Below are 21,817 nucleotides of genomic sequence, written 5' to 3'. Positions count from 1 at the left end.
AGGAAACGAGGACACTGTGCGCGCTGGCACCCGCCTGGCGCCCACCTGGTCTTGGTAGTCATGGCTTACGTCATTGGAACCTCGCGAGGTTCCCTTGCCTTGATCTCTCTGCCCCTCGCGAGCTAGCCTGGTGAGGCCGCCCCTGAGGAGGTCTTGTGTCGTCCGCCTCATGAGGCTTGGCCCCTCGCGAGGGTCTTGGGTGTTTGCTCGTGAAGATGGATCGTACGGGCCCGTTGGTGGAGCCACGCCGTGGGTCGCAGGCAGGCAAGTCTGGGGACCCCCGTTCCCAGAACCCGACACTGGTCCTCTTCCCAAATGTTTAGGCGGGAAGGGATCCCACAACGGCCAAATTCGAAGGGAGACAACTAGTACAAGTTATCCTGGCTAAAGGTGGTCTTCGCCCGCCAAAGGTTCTGGTGGTGACACCGTCTTGGGCTCCACGGTGACCTCTGTCCTGCCGTCCTGCTGGTCTTGGTCTCGTTGCACTGATATGGAAACCTTTGCCTGATGCATCGGGACTCCTCGCATGCGCTTGCCTCTTTAGCACCAAACAGGAAATGAGGACACTACGCGCGCTGGCGCCCGCCTGGCCCTGGTCATCATGGCTTACGACACAGGAACCTCGCGAGGTGCCCCTTGCCTTGATCTCTCTGCCCCTCGCGAGCCAGCCTGGTGAGGCCGCCCCCGAGGAGGTCTTGTGTCATCCACCTCGCGAGGCTTGGCCCCTCATGAGGGTCTTGAGTGTTTGCTGGTGAAGACGGTCCGTATAGGGCCGCTGGTGGAGCCACGCCATGGCCCGCAGGCAGGCAAGTCTGGGGACCCCCGTTCCCAGGACGCCGAAAGTATCAAGCATCCCCAAGCTTAATTCCTGCTCGTCCTCGAGTTGGTAAATGATAAAAACAGAATTTTTTATGTGGAATGCTACCTAACATATTTATCCATGTAATTTTCTTTATTGTGGCAAGAATATTCAGATCCATAAGATTCAAAACAAAAGTTTAATATTGACATAAAAACAATAATGCTTCAAGCATACTAACAAGGCAATTATGTCTTCTCAAAATAACATGGCCAAAGAAAGTTTATCCCTACAAAATCATATAGTCTGGCTATGCTCCATATTCATCACACAAAATATTCAAATCATGCACAACCCCGATGACAAGCCAAGCAATTGTTTCATACTTTTGATGTTCTCAAACTTTTTTAACTTTCAAGAAATACATGAGCGTGAGCCATGGACATAGCACTATAGGTGGAATAGAAGGTAGTTGTGGAGAAGACAAAAAGAAGGAGAGTCTCACATCAACTAGGCGTATCAACGGGCTATGGAGATGTCCATCAATAGATATCAATGTGAGTGAGTAGGGATTGCCATGCAAAAGATGAACTAGAGTTATAAGTGTACTAAAGCTCAAAAAGAAACTAAGTGGGTGTGCATCCAACTTGCTTGCTCATGAAGACCTAGGGCATTTTGAGGAAGCCCATTGTTGGAATATACAAGCCAAGTTCTATAATGAAAAATTCTCACTAGTATATGAAAGTTTCAACATAGGAGACTCTCTATCATGGAGATCATGGTGCTACTTTGAAGCACAAGTGTGGTAAAAGGATAGTAGCATTGCCCCTTCTCTCTTTTTCTCTCATTTTTTTATTTTTTTCCTTTTTTGGCCTTCTCTCTCTCTTTTTATTTCCTCACATGGGACAATGCTCTAATAATGAAGATCATCACACTTTTATTACTTTACAACTCAAGAATTACAACTCGATGCTTGCAAGAATTATGAACGGTGGCTTTGCCACAAAATACGATGTCAACTACATGATCATGCAAAGCAATATGGCAATGATGAAGCGTGTCACAATAAACGGAATGGTGGAAAGTTGCATGGCAATATATCTTGAAATGGCTATGCAAATGCCATAATAGGTAGGTATGGTGGCTGTTTTGAGGAAGGTATATGGTGGGTTTATGGTACCGGCGAAAGTTGCGCGGCACTAGAGAGGCTACCAATGGTAGAAGGGTGAGAGTGCGTATAATCCATGGACTCAACATTCACTACAAAAAAGACACATCCATGACATTTTGGGCCAAACGAAAAAAAATTATGTCATGCTTATGACACTTCTCTGACGATAATTGTGACAAAACTCGGTATCATCATAGATGTGGTGGGCTCCTAGTTCTATGACAAAAAATCATGACAGAAAATGTGCTTTTCGTCCTAGGCGGGCCGGAGACGCAGCTGCATGACATTCTTTGGGCCGTCCATGACGGAAAAAACCGTGGTAGAAGCGAGGGCGAGGAAAATATCGGGGAGCTCCCGGTTATGGTGGGTGGTCGGGGGCTGAGCGATGCGCGTTTCTCTCGTACACGTACGTGCGTGGGTGCGAGGCGTTGGGCTCTAACTGAACCCGAGCGAGGCGTTCACCTACTGAACCCGAGCGATTGCACTGCAGGCTACGCATTACTGAACCCGAGCGATCGATCGATCTGGCTGTTAACTGAACCTGATCGAGCGATTCCTTCGCTACTACTGCTAACTGAAGCCGATCGAACCTGCTGCCTCGTTCCCTTGATGAACAGTGAGCGTTGTTGGGGGGGTGGATGAACAGTTCCCAGTGGGGGTTGGATGAACAGGACCCCGTGGTAGTAGAGGCCGTTGCCGCTGGATGAACAGGACCCCGATCGAGCCGGTTGGGGGTGGATGAACAGGACCGCGTGGAGGGCTGGATGAACAAGACCCCGTGGTGGGCTGGTTGAACAGTAGCCGGTGGAGGGCTGGATGAACAGCCCGTGGAGGGGTGGTTGAACAGGACCCCGGGAGAGGGCTGGTTGAATAGTAGTCGGTGGAGGAGCGGTGGAGGCTGGATGACCAGGAGCCCGTGGATGAACAGTGGCTGGTGGAGACAGGAGGGGAGACGCCGTGGATGAACAGTCGTAGGTGGAGGCTGGAGGAGGTCGACGGTGGATGAACAGTAGCCCGTGGAGTCCCGTTTTGCGGTACGCCACACCCCTCCCGATGAACAAGACCCCCGTTTCGACCGTACGCTCCAACACAAGTCTGTTTCCTCCGTTTTGCGGTACGCCACACCCCTCCTGATCAACAGGACCCCGTTTCGACCATAGGAGGTCCAAGAGAAGTCCGTTTCCTCCGTTTTGCAGTACACCAGACCCCTCCTGATGAACAGGATCCCGTTTTGACCGAGGCCGCTCGAACAGAAGGCCGTTTCCTCCGTTCTCTGGTACACCAGGCCTTGTTTCGATCGGTTGTTCCGTCCAAGCCGGTTGGCTCCTGATGAACACGACACATTCCGTTCTGACCCAGCCAGTTGGCTCCCGATGAACACGATGATGCAGTTTCTCCGTTCCGACCCAGCCATGTACACGAGCCCTGGCCGTACATATGCGCGAGTAGGCGTTCGAGACCCCGCCCGTATGTACGTATGTGGCCGTATTTACTTTCTTGCACCCTAGCTGTACGTACGTGTACATGCTACGTGCGCGCCTCTACTAAGACGCGTGCCCTTCTTTACTCGGCCACGGTTCATCGCTACAGCCTGCAGACAGACCGATCGACCAGTATGTACGTACACGTTCGCGACCAGAATGACAACTCTACGTACACTTCGGCCAGGTGGGTCCCGACTATCAAGGAGGATAAGGAGGCACACTTCCTTGCTGCGAAGATGTAGCTGGTGGGTCCCAGCAGTCGGGTGGGAAACGTTTTTTCGCGAAATATGGTGGCCCGTCCGGTGGGTCCTTGCTGTCAGGTGGAGGAATCATTATTTTGTGCGTAATAAGGCGGCACTTCCTTGCTGCGGCCGTGGACCCAGCTGTCAGCCTCTCCACGTACAATACTCTTCCTATAGAAGTCGTTCCTTGACCACATTGACCACGCCGCACCGAGAGCACCAAGGCGGTGAACGATGGCGAGGCCTAGGAAGGGGACGACGCAGAGCCGGTGAAGACGCGACAGTGGATGCCCACGCGGAGAGGAGTACGAGGGTTGACTGGTTCGGCTGCGGTGTGAGGTTGCCGTCGCCGCAGGGCCTGGCTAGCAGTGGGAGTAGTAGGGGCGGTGAGGCCTCCGCGGCAGCACAGCCGGCCATGGGAGGCAGGAGCACGCGGCACGACCGGCGCTGGTTTGGGCGGATGGAGCAAGAAGACCAGAGGTTGAAGAAGAACTACAACTATTGGACGGACATCGTACGGTCACTGGAGCTAGAATCGTTCATATTGACTAAGTTGACAAAGCCCTCCATCCCCGTTAACTTAGTAGGCCCACAAGTCAGCCTCCCACTACGGTGGGTCCCAGCTAGCATGGGAGTATTCATTTTTTTGCGTAATAAGAAGGCACTTCCTTGCGTGCGAAGATAAGCTGGTGGGTCCGAGCTGACAGTGGGGGGAACATTTTTTCACGAAATACAAAGGCCCTTCCGGTGGGTCCCAGCTGTCAGGTGGATGAATCATTATTTTGCGCGTAATAAGGAGGCATTTCCTTGTGCGCGGCCATGGACCCAGCTGTGAGCCTCTCCACGTACAGTCCACTTTCGATGGATGTCGTTCGTTGACCATGTTGACCACGCCGTGTCGAGAGCACCAGGAAGGGAACGACACGGAGCCAGGGAAGACTCGGCAGTTGTTTCCCACGCGGAGGGGAGTACGAGGGTTTACTGGTTCGTCTGCCGTTGCCGGAGAATAACAACAGGTGTGGGTGAGTAGAGGGATGGCTAGGCCAGCGATGGGAGTATGGTGGGGCGGTGAGGCCCGCGCGGCAGCACAGCCAGCCGCGGGAGGAGGGAGCAGGCAGTCCCGCCGGCACTTGTTTGAGCGGCTTGAGCAGGAAGAGCAGAGATTGAAGAAGCACGACGGCCGTTGGACGGACATCCAACAGTCACTGGTCTCGTGTGTTGACTAAGTTGACACGGCGTTGCGTGTGCGTCAACCTTCTTTTTAGGAAAGCGTATGCGTGAATCTATAGTAGGCGCACAAGTCATCCTCAAATGTGTGGAAAACAGCATAAAGCCTATCTGCCATTATTTCTAATAATTTAGAACCCATTCGCTAATTCTTAAGGATTTTTTTGGAGCTCGTCTTATTTTTGTTAGCATTACAACCCATATTGTGGCCACGGTTAAAAATTATACGAAATTTTGCATATTTTGGTGCGGTCAACTGTTTTTAATCCCGACATTTCGAGTCACATTCACACTAATTTGAAAAATAAATTCATATCAATATAAAATCCAAATAATTGTCCACGCATAAAAATCAATGGAATTTAAAATCCCGAAATGACAAAAAAAGAAATTTGAAACTAATTGCCGGTTTGATTTGTTTTAAAAATGTACAGCCCATTTCTCATTACTGATAGCACATTTTCTTGTCTTGAAAGATTTGCAGCCTAGCAGGGCTGACAAAGCAAGTAGGCCTCGGTTGGGTATTCTGCAAAAGAACAAAAAAACTGGGCTAGCCATTTTCAGAAAGAAAAAAACTACTGGGCTGGTCTTGTGGTAAACATAAAAGAAAAGGCTGGCTAGACAGACCAGAGTGCCCCGCACAGCCCAGTTGACACCCTGCTTTCGTCTCAAAAACAAAGATAACTGGGCAAGCTACTTCCCTCAAAAAACTGGGCAAGCTACTGGGTCCCTCGTGTCGGCCGCTTGTTGTGCAATTCTCTATTTATTGACTACGTTGACAATGGCATGGGGCCCAGATGTTAGAAATCCATTAGGAGGATCCATTTTTCTAACTTGAAATAAGGAGGCACTTGCTTGCGTACTGCCATGACCCTGGTGGGTCCCTGCTGTCATCCTCTCCACGTAAAATCATCTCCTGATTGTGTACGCGTCAACCTAGTAGGCCCAGAAGTCATCCTCTTAACCCGTGGCGGACCAATACATCGCATTTAAAAAATAACAACCCATTCCATACGTTCACACGGAAAGTTACACATACAGAGCAAAGTAACAGGTCTGACCAGATATAGAGTACTGAACTTCCACATTGACAGCCATCATAGCCAAGTTAACAATCTACTCCCACTAATACTCTATTGTACAAGTACTGACTTACTCCTAGATAACTAGACGATGTCGGCCGCCATCTACGGTACACGCTAAATGCCGGCACCGACGTCCTCCTCGTCGCCTCGGACTTGCTGGAGGTGCGATAGGGCGCGTTGCTCGCATGCGTTGGACCTTTCCATGCCGGCGTGGTCCACCGAAGCTTCGGCTTCTAAGCGGGAAACCCACTTGACAAGCTGGTAGTAAAATTCGGCGTCGCGCACACGTGTGTGCCCGACAGCCTCTAGGGCTATTTGCCGGGCGCCGGCATCCACATAGTCGGCCCAGTCGCGGGCGCTCTGCTCGTGACTCAAAGCGGCGGTGCGCTGCTGCTCCATGCCCTGCTGGCGGCGCAAATCGGCAATACGCTGCTCCTCCGCCAGGCGGTCGTGCTCCAACAAGTCCTCATACTCCGCATTGCCATCTAAAGACCGATAGAATGCCTCCTCCCTCCGTCTTCCTTCCGGTGAATAACCGAACACTAGCTCCGGCGGTAAGCGCCTATAGCATCGCCTATTGCGGACGGTCGGGGGCATGACGGATGTGGCGAGAGCAAGGGCAAGTGGCGAGCGACGTCAGGCCGGTGGGGGTTGTGAGGGGAGACGATAGGGCGAGTTGGGTGACGGTGCTACCGGAGAACGCCGGGAACCAGTAATTAGGTGGAAGGTAGTTGAAGCAGCGTGTCACGAGAAACGCGACGGTCATTGGAATCCAATGCATAACCAGGCATGGCTTAGCGCGCCAGGTTACCGTGGAAAACTAGATAAACTGATGTGTCGTCCTGTCCCGTCAGTGGTGCGTCTCGTCCGTGCTGGGTAGCACATTGACATGACGGTCAAACGAGTGCACTCGAATCATCCAGATGAGGTACTCCCTCCTTGTCAAAAATGATTCCACCACTCATCATCTACCTTGGTTGGTGAGATTTTTGAATTGAGCCCTGCAAACCGGAAAGGAGGTAGTACGTGCGTGATCCGCTATTTATTCGTGTAGGATCGAGTAGGTCGGATAGTGTACGTGTAGGATCGAGTAGGTTGGATAGTGTATGTGTAGGATCGCATTAGCTGATGAACGTTTGCTGGGAGCTAAGGCATTTGCGAACATTTTTTCTGGCAGTTTCTTCAAATTTGCATGGCATTTTATTCAGAACAGCTTGTCAGTTTCTTCAGAGATAGGCATTTTTATTTAGAAAGCTGCCACCTTTGGGTCTTGCATCGCAACTAAAACTACCAGGAGCGTATTAGTAGGCTAGCTAGCGATCGATAAGTAACTTGTAAACACTGAGCGAACAGAAATAAGGAACTGCTAGTAACTTGTAAACACTCACAAAAATCAGGATCATGCTCTGCACGGTAGTAAGAGCCAATCCGTTCGAAATGTTCACACGAGACTCACAGGCCTGGCATTGTAATATGTTCACATTAGTATCCCGAATTCACAACCAACTAGTAACATGTTAATGCATCTCAATGATTCAAAGATCATATACAAATATGTAGCTCCAAAAGCAAAGATCTAGAAAAAAACATATGTTCTTGCTACTAACATGGATGCTTCTCTGGGCCAACATTCAGTACAGAGTGAAAGACAAATTTGTTTGTGAAGTCTACAATTCCTCTTGCAAACATAAGTGGTTTCAGCAACAGCTGGAACCATGAGAATGAACCACACATGACGGAGGAACATCCACTGCAATATGATTTGGTCTTCTCTCGATCACACGGCGAGACTATTTTCGGAATACAAACTTTAACTTAGGCAAAATGATGCCCATTGTATAATTAGACCAAAGCAATGAAGCACCTAGTGTTGGCCAATAAATAGTACAATACTACTTTTGTGCAGTCCATGAAGTGACTATCTAGTCTTTCTGTGTCTATTTTCAAATGGCACTGCATGCAGTGACTATGCTATTCTTTTGTGCACGCCAAAATTGTGGTCACTTTGTTTGTTCGGGCGGACATCTGTATGCACAAATATCAACCAGCTAGTAAACATATACCCCACCCTGTATTTTCGGTTTAAACACGCCTCTTCCGCTTAGCATCTGTCATGTTTTGCACTGGACAATTTGATACTGTCATGTTTTTCCCTGGACAATTTCGTACTGAATTGATTTGCTGGTTCAGAGCAGAAATATAGCGCCTATTCTTCATCAGACCAAGGATATCCATGTTCGCAGTGATGGAAGAGGTGAAATCGATACAACCGAAATTGAGCATCCAATCATTGAATCATGTCGTGCACCTCCAATGTAGGCCACCCTACCAATAAATTCACATGCAAACCACTAATATTAATATCTAATGACAGTACAAAAAGAGTAGCAAGATAGTAGCAAACCATGTACCTTCGTAATGAACAGCTCATAGTGCCACCAATTGGATATAAAGGTTTGGAAGAAAACTTGCTCCTAATTTTGAACCATTTGGACTTTTTGTGCAGTTCCACTAAAATCGAGCATCCCTGTTTGCATTGATATTGAAAGTGTGATTACTATAGAAGTAGCACTAGTTGAAGCATAGACTCACAAATATAAGCATTCCAATTTCTTAATGGGAAAAGGTAGCAAGACTGTTTCTAACCACCTGCTTGAAGGAATAAATAAGGCAACAGCGGCTGATGTCAGGAAGGCATACATAGTTTTTTTTTCTAAAAAAGTGAACCATTCCTGACCTTTCCACTTCTTTTAAGCATATTTTGTGCAGTTCAACTAAAATAAAATACCATCACTGCCTTGACAATTCAGTGACACTGTACAAAAAGAAATGACTTAACATTACATCATGATGTTAGGTATGTAATCGACAGGCATTAGATACAAACATATAGACCTCCTCCGATAACATAATGAACATTAATTTTAACAAAGGTGTGACTAGCTTTACCGGGATAATTTGAGTGAACTCTACACCCTCTGTTCCATAATATAAGACGTTTTCGCAGTTTAATTTAATGTACCCAAATGTCTAGTATTTAGAAAAACAGGTAGTAGTTTTCTTGAGCACATATCTAGGAAAGCTTGCCACACTTTATATATGTCCATACACTAATGCAACACCATTCGAATAGTACAAATATACACTAATCCAGTGGCTAGTGCAACAATAGAGTAGTTTTTTATTACAGGGTACGGTACAATGGTTTTATTGAACAGATTTCCATAAGCTAGCACTGGAAGATTTCTATAAGCATTAACAATACATAATGTAAAGGTAACAAGTTTCAGCATTGGTATACTAGTTGTGCAAGAGCATTAAACCAAATACAAAAGTCTGAAGGTAACTAGCATTATTAACTAATGACAGTATAAAAAAATTGCAAACCATGTACCTTCAAGGTAAATGTCATTTCGAACTCGAGGGGGCCTAAAAATTGCTATCACAATCTTGATAATCAATCAAACATAAAAACTTGATCGAACAAATCAAGAGAACAACCAGAGGAGGAGGTGCCCACTCTTGACCTTTCCTCTTGTCTTCGTAATTTTTTTTGCAGTTTAACCAAAATAAAATGACATCAGCGCCTTGGCATTTTGGTGACACTACAAAAAAATTGACTTATCTCATGAAAGTGAGGTATGTAATCTATAAGCATTAACAATGCAAAAATCTGAAGGTAGTAACAAGTTTCATCGTTGGTATACTGGTTGTGCAACAGCATTAGAATGCCTTAGCTGAAAAATCTTTAATACATCCACAATCAATAGCTAACCCTGAAATAATCCAGTGACATTAAATGGCATTGCTTAAATTTATCAGTGGCATTAGACTGAGTGCAGCATTAGTTAAATGTGGCATCACTTTAGCAATAGCATTGCTTGAATTTACCGCTGGCGTTATACTAACAGCAAAAAAAGTGGCAATAAGAGCATGGGAGGCCCATTCAGAAAGTGGGCGCACCAGTACGATGTACCTCCACAGACGCATAGAGTGGTGAGGGAGGTATGGTTGCCCGGAGCAACAAATATCCAGGCAGCATATGTGGATTACGTCCCATTTTTTCTCTTTAGCCACCTTTTTCCTATGTGAGGACAACAAACCGATCGACCTAGTCATTCTCTATTGCGTTGTCATGGCTTTCTACCCTTTTTCATCCTTTTTCACCCAAGAGACACGAGACTCGCTCCTTAGCTACTGATTTTCCCCTTTTCAACCTATATGCGGGTTCGATGCCTAGTCTCTTGGATAGTAGTTTCTCCCTTCCTTTCCTTATTCAACCCAGACATGGATTAGTCTGCATGAAGTAGGGTTTCCTTTAATAGTGCAAATTAAGGTTTTCGTCTGCATGACCAGCAGAGCAGAGGATAGCAAATTGGGAAGTTGGTGGCGTGGAAAAAGATCCACATGCAGCGATGTGGCAGATGGGGCAATAGAACAAGGGTATGGTGAGGTAGCATACCTGAGGGTCGGCAGGAAGTGGCTTCGCTCGTGGTCGTCGTCCTCCGCACACACTACGGCAGCGAGCTTGGGGACAGAGGCCATCTCGCGCGGGCGCTAGGTCTGATAGGACGGCCTTGTCGTCAGTGTGTGACATCGCTCGCAGATGACGAGTGCGTCAACGCTGCATGTCCTTTTCTTCCCCGGCGGATCTGAGACCACCGGTGAGGAGGGAGAGAGAGGCCGTCTTTTTTAGATCTGGAGAGAGGGTGATAATGTGAGAAGCAAGTGGGCATCACTTAGCAAGAAAGCGATGAAGCTCCAGCCTATATATCTTTTTTATACTAGTACCGGAGGTGGAGTAGTGGTAGAGTAGTTTATATTTTCTCTGCATACAGTACCAATTAGTCGTGCTTCAAAACTGAACGGCACGCCATTAAAAAAAGGTCGATAACTAATGCGGCACCTCGGGCCAACGCGGCCAGATCGCATTTTGCACGAGAAATTACACACCATGTTTCGTTGACATGTGGTCCCGTTCCAACATGTTAGTGGGACGACGGCGAGTCCTTTTGTACAATTTCCGAACGGACGTCTATGTAGGTCGGGCGCCTCTTCGTGTATCGTGGCAACCGTCCATGGCCTCTTCGCCTTTCCCTCTCGATTTGGAACAGTTGTCGCACGCTCTTCCTCCCTCCTCCATTTGCCTTCACCCTTCCTTCTGCCATTGTTCGATCGTCTTCTCCATGGAGGGAACAGGCCGGAAACGACCCCGTTGTTCTTGCCCCGATCTGAAAGATGACGTGGTGGAGGAACTCATTGATCGGTGCGACATCATCACCTCGGCTAGCATGGCAGGTTCGTTCAAGACCATTCTCGACTCAACTAATAACATCATTACAAGGAACCCAAGGGTCCAAGAGCGGTTTGATCTCCCCTATCTTCTTCGTCGTGACCCTGTTGACTGGCGTGCGGACGACGGAAGCCTCGCCTTGTGCAAGTTGATGCCGCTTGATAATGATACATGATGTTAAGATGCCATCGCTTGAGGGTAAGGCTTGGGAAGGCGCAAATGGAGATTGGGTTGTTTATATTGGGTACAACTGCGAGTGGGAACTTGTGAATGTGTACACTCGTCACCTGGTTCCACTTCCAAAAATCTCGACTGCCCAGAGGTTGAGCATACCGGTATTCTATGTACGTTCAAATACGATCATGGTGACTGTCGTCTACGGAAGATAGCAATTTGTTGAGTTCCCAACCGCTCTTGGGATTACACGAACTATGAAGTTGTTGCTATCTTCGACAAGCTTGTTGCCGTCCTTACTTCCACGCCTCGATGGATATTGCTCAAAAATCAATCTTTGTACACGGATGAGTACTATGATGCAATTCAATATGAGGGTCTTGTGTTTGCTGCCACCACTCATGGCACTGTTTTTGCATGGAATCCTGATGCTTTCGGTATGTTTTTCTTCCACCGTAATTATAATTGTTTCATCCACATGCATGCGGATTAGCTAGTTTCCCTTTACTAATTAACCTTCTTGTGTTTCCAAGGTCCGATGAACATTCCACCACCTATACTTCAAAAAAATTATAACCAAGGGGGAGATGACAATGGCGATGATCACGAGCATGAGGACGAGCAAAACCCATATACTCAGTGGCGCCTGGCAACTTATTCCGATGGATCGCCTCTTCTTGTCTATATACAGGGCACTACTGATGTTACTAAGGAAGCAGGTGTTGTCTCGCATGGTCGAACTCTCCGGACCTATTCCAACATCCGTTGCAGGGTATTCGGGGTGGATACTAGTGTGCTAGCACCACCTTCTCCCTGGTTCAGTATTGATAGTCTTGGAGGAAACTCGCTCTTCTTTAGACAAAACTATCCAATGATGGTGAAAGGCGATCCAACTGCTGTTGACACAACGTTACTACCATTTATGAGAAGCAACTGCGTCTATACCTTGGACATTGCTATGGTTCCCTACCGTGGCTATCACAATATGTGTCCTGATATAGGCCGCTTCAGCCTGGATGACGAGTCCTGCGTTGGTCTCGAGATTGAAAATATCTGGCCCTTCCCAGAGAATCACTTCTGCTTCAAAGCAAGCGTTTCCAACGCTGACGAGTGGTTGATCTGAAGTTCATTTCATTGCTTGTTATTTGTTGTGTGATGAAAAGTTTAGTATTTATAATGTATCCTCATTGTCGTTGTGGGTTGATGACCTATTGTATCTAATGCTAAATGATATGCCTGTGATAAACTTACTAAATTTATGAATGGCTTTCGAGTCGCTTCTCAGAGTGGGTGTTGCGACGAGGGAAAATATATTTTTTGAATACATAATTGTACGTGCATTGCAACAGGTTATCAGATGAGTCCAATCAACAATAGTACTACTATTTGTACTAGCTTCACATGCTTCGCGCGTTGGGCGGGTGTTTTTACTGTAGCTGCGAATCCCATCATCCTAGGTCCTCGGATGAGTTCAGTAGAAATTGCATTTTGATGTTTGGGTTCAAAATTTCAAAACTGTTGTACTATCTCTACGTCTACGTATACGTAATACAATAAGTTTTAAACTTGAGACCAGCCATCCACCCTCACAAATAACACTTTTTAACCTAGCACAGACTCCAGGAAATTTGGCCATAGTGTGGGGTGGGCCATATGTTAATGTGTTCGCTGTACATAACCAGCACCTCGAATCCTCGATATATAGTAGGGTGGCATGGGCCAGAACAAGCATTCACGTCCAGGAGTACGGCACACGCCACCAGCACGACTTCCATCTGACACCATATTTCTTGGAGTCCATGCTACAGCTATCTCTTCAACCTCCTCGTTTCTCTAACTCGGCCATCTTGCGACGGGCGAGGTGGGGGTTTGTCGATAGTCGATTTCCTCAACTGCGGTCCCACTTGTAAGGCCAACTCCAACGCACGACCCCAAATGGACGTCCGTTTTGCCCAGATTCTGTCCGTTTGGGTAGGGCAATAGGGTCGTGTCTGGGCCAATTCTCAGATGCGGTGGCCGTGCGCCCAACGCGCGGACGCATCCCGGCCGTGTACATTTTTCTATGCAAACACATATCTTTTTTCATCATTGATTCTTGGTACATGGAAATACATCACCAAATTTTGACTAGAAAAGCAAGACCAAAGAAAACAAGAACCACAAGAATACATTTTAGAAGATATCCAACTTCCATAACTACCCCTGTAACTTGGATTAGTGCCTTCTCGATGCATTCATTGTTGATTTGCGGAGGCTCGATCTTGCGCGCCTCTTTGTTCTTTGAGTGTAAAGAATGTCAGGACCCCGATTCCAAGTCACATCGATCTAGCCGGTAACACCTCATATCACTTTGCGGCCTCACGCACGGTATTCCCACGGGTGTCGCCTTACCATGGCCCGGGACCGTTTGCGCCTTTTGGCTCACGTATATGATAGTGTCGCTAGCATCCATATGACAGAGAACCCGAGCCGACATGACTAGTCGTGAACCCAAAGTGGCACTAACTTACGGGGACAGGCATACATGAATCAACATCGAGCATGTCGGTCAGCAGCGTGTGAATCCGGGTTGTAGCACTGGGCTAAGAGGACTCCGGGAACCCGGGCTGTAGCAGGCTAGGCAGGACTCCGGATGTCACCGCGTGACATTTCCCAGAAGGGATACACATAGGAACGAAGTGAATCACATGCCGGCCAGTCAAGTGTTCCAGAGCAGTAGTGCTGGGCTAGCAGGACTCCGGTGAACCGGGCTGTAGCGGACTACTATGGCTCATGGAAGCACAAGACTACATTTCTCCATAAGAGAGGCTACCAAGGATAAACAACTAGGTTGTCGGATCCCACACATACCAAGCATTTCAATCATACACACAATATGCTCGATATGTGCAAATACAACATGGCATCACAACAAGACTCTACGACTCAGAGTATTTATTCATTAGGCTCCGAAGAGCCAGATAATACAAACATGGGTCTCATGACCCAACATTCAGAGCATACAAGTCAAAGCACATGCGGAAGCTTAACATGTCTGAGTACAGACATCTACAAATGAAAAGGGCTGCGAAGCCTAACTATCTACCAGATCCTGCCGAGGGCACAAGATCGTAGCTGAGGTATCAAGCTAAACATCAAAGTCCACACGGAACTACTAGCGAGAGTGAAGTCTCTCTGCAAAACATAAAATGGGCAAATGTGAGTACAATTGTACCCAGCAAGACTTACATCAGAACTATCTACATATGCATCAGTATCAAAAGGGGGTGGTGGAGTTTAACTGCAGCAAGCCAGCTTTGACTCGGTGGCTATCCTAAGCTACAATTGCAAGTAACTCTTTTGAGGTGGCGCACACGAGTCCACATATTCACCATATCAATACACCACTATGGATCCGCTCCCATCTCCCTACGAGGACGCCATCCATAGCACTCACACTTATCTTGCATATTTTAGAGTATCCACTTTCACTTGTCTATGAACTGTTATAGGCAACCCAGAAGTCCTTTACCGCGGACAGCTATTCGAATAGATGATGTTAACCCTGCAGGGGTGTACTTCTTCACACACGCTCTCGCCACTTACCACCATGTACACGTCGTGTACCTCGGCAACCTTCAAGCGGAAGCCTGGCGAGGGAGTCGGCCACGACCTGACTAACCACACAAGTCTCTAGTCCAGGTTTATCGCCTATTCGGGTTCCATCCGCAAGGAGATCCGGCCGGGGTGTCGCTCACGGCCCCAAACGATGTGTGCAGGGTTCCCAAGCCCACCTCGACGGACGGATCTACGCTTGGTACACCGTGCCACGGTGCCTAGTCTGTCCCAAGCCCACCTGTACCGGGTACCACTTGGTAGACTACTAACACAACCTACAAACACCAGAAACTAGTTGCAACTCCTGGACAGAGATCAAGTTGATTAATAAGTCGAGAGGGGCACTTAAGCATTCCAATGTGTGGTAGTAACTGTTCATGGATCACAAACACAGAACTCAGTTCCTGAGGACGACTGCAATGAGACAACCCACCATGTACTCCTACATGGCCTCTCACCGCTACCTTTACCAAATCGTGTTCGCACACTTAGCTCTCAACAGTAGGACATGTTCACCACATTACAATTCATCCCCGATGAATCAGACCTGACACAACTCTAAGCAATAGCAGGCATGACAAACAGGCATGAATGAGTAGGCACATCAGGGCTCAAACAACTCCTACTCATGCTAGTGGGTTTCATCTATTTACTGTGGCAATGACAGGTCATGCAGAGGAAAGGGGTTCAACTACCGCAGCATGTAACAGATGAATCGTTGTTGTCCTAATGCAATAAAAGAGAGCAGGAGCGAGAGAGTGGGATTGTATCGGAATGAACAAGGGGGTTTTGCTTGCCTGGCACTTCCGAAGATCATATAGCTCTTCATCAGTGTCATCGAACTCATCGTCGGAACCACGTCTATCGAGAGGGGACAACACCGGCAAACAGAGAAGAAACACGATCAATGCAATGCACAATATGATGCATGATCATGACATGTCAATATGCTGTGATTTGGGCTAATGCAACTAGCAACAGGTTAAATGAAGTTGGTTTGAATCCAAGATTCAAATTCAAACTCCATATGTGGAAATTCAAATGCCATTTACATGATTTGTCCTAAACAGTAGCTATAAGTTGCTCTAACATGCATGAAAAAGGTACAGATGGATAGATTGGATTTTTCTGATCATTTTCATATATAAATCTTTTCATTCTGAGCTATAGATTATTTTCTATGATTTTTTGAAGTTTGTGGTATTTTCTGGAATTTCCTGTATAAAAATGATTCCAGTAATTAAATTAATGCGTCAGCATTGCGTCAGGGTGACGTCAGCTGGTCAGCGGGTCGTCCAGGTCAAACCTGACGTGTGGTGTCCACACGTCAGTGTCACTGTTAGTTAACTAACTAATTTAGAATTAATTAAAAGCTAATCCAGGTTAATTAGCAGGCGGGCCCCACTTGTCATTGACTCAGGGGATGGGTCAGCCTGGGTCAAACGGGGTCAACTCGCCGGCGTTTAGCCGCCGGCGAGGCCAGACACGGCGGCGAACCACGGGTTTGCCCTACGGGGCGCCGTTTGGCGCGCGGAGCACAGCTACGGGATGCGGACGCTCGTCCGCATCCAACCGTGGGGGTGGCGCGGCCGGGGAGTGGCCGGAGTGGCACCGGCGACGAGCTTTGCGGCGGCCGGAGTCGGCAGAGAGCGGCGACGCGGTTGTGGTGGCCGTGGCGATGTGCGTTTAGCACCTACGGCGTCTACGTGGTGCGGTGAGTACGATGGACGCATGCCCGGGGCCAAATGGTCACCGGAGCAGCACCGGCGACAAGCGCGGGCGACGGCGAGGTTCGGTCTCCGGCGGAGCGACGGCTACAGCGTGCAAATGGAGCGCAGAGGAGGGGGTTCGGGTCAGTGGCTCACGGCAAGTCGGACGAGCAGGTCGGCGAGCTCGGAGACGGTCCGGAGCGGGCGGTGCGGCGGAGGCGATCTCCGGCGGCCGGAGGTTGGAGAAGAGCTCGGGTCGTTGCTTCGGGCGTTCGGCATCGCGTGCGTCAACGGAGATGGCGATGGCGATGAGGCGGAGCTTGGGGGTGCGTCGGAGAGGCAAGGGGAGCACGGTGGGCGCGACTACGTCGGCGGGACGGCGACGGCTGCTTCGGCCATGGCGAGGAGAGGGCAAGAGGGAGAACCAGGGGGAATGAGGTATCGGGGCGGTCGAGCGGGCGACGTGGGCGTCGTCCAGATCCTCCAGAGGCGCAGGCGGCAAGCAGGAGACGCCGTGGCGCGCGCGACGGTGTCGCGGTGTCCCTCCTCTGCCTACTGGCAGAGGTGGGGGATGACTGGCACGACGCTGGGCTGGGCCGGCCAGGTGGGCTGGCCAGCTGGGCTGCGACAGGTGAGGCTAGGTAGGTATCCTTTCTCTCCTTTTTTATTTGTTTCTGTTTTCTAATATTCTGTAGTCTTTAGGGCTTTATTAAAAATACTTAAACACTTCCTAAACCCATGAAACTACTCATGATCACTGTTGGGAATATATCCTACAGTAAACATTTTAGTTTATGACTGTTTGAGCATTTAAAATATTTAATAGCATTTAAATGCCCAAATGCAAATAGAGTATGATTTAATCCAGAGCCCAAATATGTCATGGAAAAATGTGCAGCACCTCTGGTTATTGTTTCCAGCATTTTCCAGAAATGATGAACATTTTTAAAAGCCATTTGGATTTACTGGAAATATTTTGGTTGAACCTAGTGAATTCCTTTAATGCTAGGGTTTAGGCAATCCCCATTTCAATTTTCTGCAAAATTCAAACATGATGCACACATGAAGCTAGCCTAGTGCAATACGAGAAGCTAGGGATGGGACAACTCGCCCCCACTAAACAAGAATCTCGTCCCGAGATTCAAGCGTAGGGTAAGAGGAAAAAGGGGACACAAAAGCTAACACAATCTTCTCGATCCAATTGCCCTCATCGAAGATGTTAATTCATTGCTTCAAATTGATCTTGTCGTCTTTGCTTTCGGGATCTCCATCCAACATGATGACGACAGAAGAAACTCTATAGGAATCGATCTTCTTAAAGATCGAGCAACTCACGATCAACTCACGGAATGAGATGTTGAACATCTCTCGAGCCAAGACACAGAACATACATCTAGAGGGAAGAAGTGAAACAGAGAATGAAGATTCAAGTTGATAAGCACAATTCCACGCTGAATAAGACGGTGCATGGTTTCAAGATAACGAGGAGTTGTCTACCATCATTCCATAACGGGGCACCTTAGGGAGGGTGGCTCATAGAAATATTCCCTTAAGTGGCAAAAGAATTACTTTTGATTCAGAGATCATTGAAACTCCTCATACCAGCGTAAGGCAATTTACAAATGATCGTTTGAAAGAATTCAAAAGAATGGCACACTCAATTTGGAAAGGAAACTATGGTTATAGAACAACTCGGCAAATGGAAGGCACATTCCAGTCGATACCAAGGATATAACCTAGTGACTGCGCGTGCTTTCAAGAACTTGAGCATTTCCATATTCATCAAGGTTTTACCAACATCCGTGCCGAGGATCCTGGCAACACATCATACTACCATGATGAATGGTGATGGAGGATGCAGGTGCAAAGGAGATAACACTTTCTCAGATATTTCCTTAGCAATGCCAAAGAAACAAATCTGGATGATCGACTGAGAGACATTTAGCATTCCGCTTCTAATGTTCTCCTTGATGTACTAGGTATCACGGTCAATGCTTAAAACATCAACATGGCCATCAGGTAAAGGTCAGACTTCGGAGGCACAAAAATCCATAAGGAACAACTTGTGGGATAAGTCATATGAAATCCTCATGGGAAGTGACCAAACGGCTTAATCAAGATACTACAATAATGGTGCTTCCAGCTAGGTGCATCCACTTCACAGGAACCTATATCATAGTTCTTGGAAGAAGTTCCAACCATCATATCTGCCTGAGACTCAAATCTGGTTGGTAACAGGATATTCCAGACTCATCGAGTCTAGAAGAAAATGAAGGTTTGCAACACAAATCGACGAGATGACGTTGCGAGATTCTCGGGAAATGAGCTACGGTAGCAAGCTCCAAAACTTGAGCTGGTTCTGCTACATACATGTGAGCACGCTGTCCCAGACAAGCATGACCACATAGTAGTCTTACAATGAAACACTACCAAGTTCCGGTGGGGAACCCTCATCAAGGATATCGAAGTCTTCACGCAAGTCCATGGATTAGATCCCAAGCATAGACTCCTCTTCCTTGAACAAGTCAATCAGGGGTTTGGTGTGCTACGGAATGCATATGGAGTGGAGGTAATTAATCTACCAAACCATGGTATACTTTGCACATGCATGACTGACTTGGGATGATTCCGAAGGAAGCAAAAACAATCTTTCTCGAACTCACGGCGACAACTTGCACCAAATGCACATGAATTCGAGGAAGTCACTACTTTCATCCAAACATATACTTCATGAACAGAGCATGAAGAAAATGCTTACACAATTCCCCAACACTAGCTGGATGTTCAACACGAATCATGGAGGAGACAAAATGCTGCTGATGTGCTCAACAGCAACTCATCGGAATTTCCATATCACTGGACTTCCACCATCATGTGAACATGATGATAGCATTGGTCAGACCAAAAGATGTAATGGTGTATGCTCGAGGAATCAACCACGAGTAAGACAACATTACGAACATCGTTGGTTCTGATTTGATTTGATATTAGCCCATACTCAAATCAAAGTTTGGTTAAGATGATAGGTCCATTAATTGATCACGAGGACCAATCGATGAAGAAATCATCTTTCTACAACAAACACACACACAAGAGATATCCTTTGGAAAGAACTAAGTCAGGCAAGCTTTTATCTTCCAACTCTCCAAGTTGTTGTTTAGCTTAACCAACTAGCTCAAGGTATCCAACATAGATTCTTGGAGAAAGAGTGATTTATAGGAAAACCATTTGATCACGAGCTCAACATAGCGGTCAGGTGACAACTTGGTGATACTTCTGAGAAGATATTCGGAAAATCACGAACCACCGATATGTTACTAAGCTCGAGAACAACCTTGCTTTTCAGGGCAAGACGATATGATCAACTGAGCAAGGGTTTGACAAAAATCCTAACTCATTGATTGAAGAGTGCACCAAAAATAAGGACTAGGTAGCACGATCAATCTTAGGATGATGATTCAATAACCAGTACGCTAAGAATGAGAGTATTGCCATTAACTACCAAGCAACGAGTTGCTCAGAGTATTGATTTCACACATCACGGTTCTCTTGTCGGTATTCCGGTTGTGACAACACGGGACCGAGGAATGAATAATGATGGCGAGAAGTATCACTGCGTCAAGAATTCATAAGAGGTGGTGCAATTCTCATGACACTCTTGACATAAAGATGGTAATGCTCCAAGGTAGAGCAGAGCAAAAGCTGGATTGGCATTTTGGTCTGCGGAATACAATTGCTTTGACCCAATCCTAGATATGGACGAGGTTCTGGAGTTTGTTTCTCCTAGTCATTCTGAAATAGAATGGCTTGACAGACAACAAGAATAGAAAGGTATCGATAACACGGATGCACAACTAGTCCTGACTATCAATTGATAGACGAAGGTCGGAATACGACTGAAGAGGGACAACTCAAAGGAACATATAACTTTCTGAGTTGTGGACGCATAGGTTAGTATGTCGAACAAGTTCAACATATTTCTTCCGGATAACCCATGCAGAAAGGTAGAACTGGCAGATTCACAATGTAGAATGGAGAACTCATTGAGAGCACTCTTGTTGTGATCTTTTGGTTCAACGAGGAGCTTCTGCCAAGGATGGTTCATGGTATTTGGAAGAATGGTATACCACGGACCTCGAGGACTATCGCAAAGGTTACTAATATCCTAAAGGTACGAGCAACACTATCAACACGAGGTAAGTAGAGTGAATCTTGGGTCAAGAACCCAAGAGTAGAATACCTACTACTAAATAGCATCACGAGATGCTTTCGAGAATGGTGGCCAGAATCATCACACCGGGAACACAAAACATGGCTAGATTACTAGGTGACTCCCTAAAACACCTAGGGTCATAATAATAGCTCCAACATATATACCGAGGCAATAGAGTGCCTCAACGCACCGGTAGTGTGCTTAATCTGGCCCAAAGGGACTCAAAAACATAGGGAAAGGATTTTGCAAATGCATCAGATTGTTTAGAAACCTGGGATGACTCGGACAGCATTACGGCTGTAAATGCTCAAAAAGGGTTTGAGACATCTTGCAAAATGGTGGCATAGCCACTTAACATCACAATAGCAGGGTTTCGAGACCAACTGCTAACACAGGAAAATACTAGGAACTGAACTGAGACTTGAATCCATCAATCCTAAGATTCTACGGATTAGTAACACGTGATCCTGATAGAAAGACAAGAATCCTAGTTCTTAATCCCTGTAGAAGAGAAGAGGTTGACTCAGATTAGAGGGCATAAGGTAAAGGAGTAAAAAGAGCCTTACGTTCCCTTCCACAATCAATTCCCTTAAATAACTAAAGCATTTCTAGACTCAACTTCGACCAGTTTGGCTTGGTAATCCTACAGGCAGTTAGGCTCTGATACCAAAGATGTCAGGACCCCGATTCCAAGTCACATCGATCTAGCCGGTAACACCTCATATCACTTTGCGGCCTCACGCACGGTATTCCCACGGGTGTCGCCTTACCATGGCCCGGGACCGTTTGCGCCTTTTGGCTCACGTATATGATAGTGTCGCTA

The sequence above is a fragment of the Aegilops tauschii genome, chromosome 7 (assembly GCF_002575655.3).
Source record: "Aegilops tauschii subsp. strangulata cultivar AL8/78 chromosome 7, Aet v6.0, whole genome shotgun sequence".
In the NCBI taxonomy this organism is placed as follows: domain Eukaryota; kingdom Viridiplantae; phylum Streptophyta; class Magnoliopsida; order Poales; family Poaceae; genus Aegilops; species Aegilops tauschii.
This window is presented reverse-complemented; position numbering follows the sequence as displayed.